Consider the following 2,392-nt stretch of genomic DNA (forward strand, 5'->3'; position numbering starts at 1 on the left):
TCCAGCTTTCTCTGTGTTGGTGGAATCACTGGTGGTGATATGGGTGCAGGTCTCCGTTCATTGTGAAGAGGATTTGCACTTGGGACAAGTAGGTGTTGCCCACCATCTGTCATTGATCTTGTGGTGCAGGAGCTATTGGTGCTATTTGTTTTTTGGGTGAGGTGGTCAGTGTAGTAGCTACGGCTTACTAAAAAACCAAAACGACTGACCAGTGGAGGGTTAATATGTTCCTGCCATTGGATGAGGTGAGGGGGAAAACAAAAATCAAGGAGAAAAAGAAGAGATGAAAAGATAGAACAAAAATAGATGACAAGAAATAGGAGAAAAGGAAAAGAATACAAAAAAAAAAAGAAAACAAAGGTAGGCAGGTGAGAGGGTTGAAAGTTTGGCAAAAATGAAAGACAAAGAGGAGGTAATGGGGCAAGTGACCAAATATAAAGGAAGAAAAATTGGGCAAGAGTATAGTAGAAAAATGAAGGGAGGATAAGGTATTTGAGGTGGGATCCCTCCATTATGTTCAACCAGCAGCCCTGGGAACTGGCTGCTGTGGCAGAATCTGATCACTCACAGGAGCACCCATGCAGGAGAAAGGAAATCAGTGCAAGAAGTGACCCCCAGCGGCGAAAGCCAAAGCCTGTTTTCTGTGCTCAGCTTGAGATAATTCAGTCAGCGATGCAGCCTTGGAGAAGGACAGCCACAACCCCTGGCTCACTCTGGAGCAGTCTGCTGATGATGGCGCCCAGCTGTCAATCAAAGTCCCACAGTTCAAACCACCAGCTGCCCCTAAGGACAAAGGACCACCCTCCTCCCTGCAGATCCATAAGTTGCAAAATCCCAGACCCCAGGTCCACTCCGTCCTAATAAGAGATGCTAAGAGTTGGACTCAAGCCCACTGCTGTGTGTCCGATTTGGGGTTCTGTGTATTCAGAGAGAGTTTTTCATCCCTTTCCCTCACTCCCTTCCAGACTCCATGGCAGCTTAAGTTTAGGGGGTCCTGCTCTGTTTCCTAGTACGATCTTCACCCCGACTCGCGGCCCTCACTCACCTTGAAATACTCCCTGTGTGACTATTCTGTGTCTTTAATGCCTGAGGGTTCTGAGTGTATTCCCCTACCCCACTTGACTTCCTTTGTATTTCTAACGACTTCTCTTTGGCTCCACAGGCTGGATGGGTTATTAATCCCCCCCTCCCCCCAGTTATTTAACCTGTTCCCTTTTGCTGCCTTCACTGGATCTAATACTTTATCTTCTCATTAGCTGCTCATAACTCCAGTATCATTATTTGCATCTGCTTTACCAAGTTTCTTAAAATCTCTGTTGACAGAGGGATCTAGTGTACAGTCTGTTAGTAAGATGCCATTTTAACCTCCATCCTCCAAACCACCAATCTTTGGGTTAGTGGACAAGTGTAAACTGTTTGCAATATCCAGGGACCTTCCATGATTATTCATCCACTCCCTCAGCCAATCATTATTCATTCATTCACCTAGCTTGGTGTGAGGAGCAGGGAGAACCTAGCCTATGCCTGGGACCCCTCTTGTCTACTGTCCTTGCCTTTGCTGCCACTGATGACTCTGACTTCACTGCCAAAGCAGCACTCCTTGTTCTCTCATGTGGGCACAAGAAGATCCTGTGGCTTAGGGAGTTGAGAGAGAAGCCCAGATACTCATACCTGCCTGAGGATGGGGCAAAGCCATTGTCATCTTTTATGTAAAAACAAGCAAGAAAGGCTCAACAGAAGCATTACGTGGCCTCTCATTGCTATTTCACTGCCAGGCTTACTTACAAGTCTGCATAGCTCTTGTTCCTCTATTTTACAAGTACAAAATAAGCAGATCAATTTAATGTGAATATTATGATTATAGAGCCCTGAAAGAGTAAAACATATAACAACTATTTATTGAGCACCTGTTATTACCAAGCATTCTGTGCTAAGCACTTTATATGCACATATATAATCTCATCTAATCCTTACATCAACCTGTGAATTTTATTATCCTGGGCATACAGAAAGAAAATTAAGGCTCAGAGAGGCCAAGTAGACTAAAGCTACTGGACTGGTCATCGCAGAAGTGGGGCTTAAACCTGCCTCCTTGGACTCCAGAGCCCAAAATCGAAAGCATTATATGCAAAATACTGTGCAAAACTGAAATCAAGGACTGCTCCACCATTACATAACACCACCACTAAAGGCTATCATTTTTAATGATTTCCATGGAGCTAGGTTCTCTAAGGATCCATAGCACTTTCCAGTTGCATGTTGGAAGCTTCAGTCAATTCTGGAGGGAACCAGGGCACCATTAGCACATGGCAGCAATTACTGACTAAATAGAGCTCTGGTTCCATGTCATCCAAGGGAGTCCACTCTGAGACAGGGTGGACTTACTCAAAGC

The 2,392-nt window shown here is 44.9% G+C and overlaps 1 protein-coding gene across 1 annotated transcript in view; it reads left to right on the forward strand.

The window, feature by feature from the left end:
- Nucleotides 1–2,392, forward strand: part of PAX8 (paired box 8) — a 103,069-nt gene that overhangs the window by 77,271 nt on the left and 23,406 nt on the right. The window lies entirely within an intron of this gene.

This window comes from Orycteropus afer, unplaced genomic scaffold (assembly GCF_000298275.1).
Source record: "Orycteropus afer afer isolate SDZICR_OR568_19922 unplaced genomic scaffold, OryAfe1.0 scaffold00017, whole genome shotgun sequence".
Classification (NCBI taxonomy): domain Eukaryota; kingdom Metazoa; phylum Chordata; class Mammalia; order Tubulidentata; family Orycteropodidae; genus Orycteropus; species Orycteropus afer.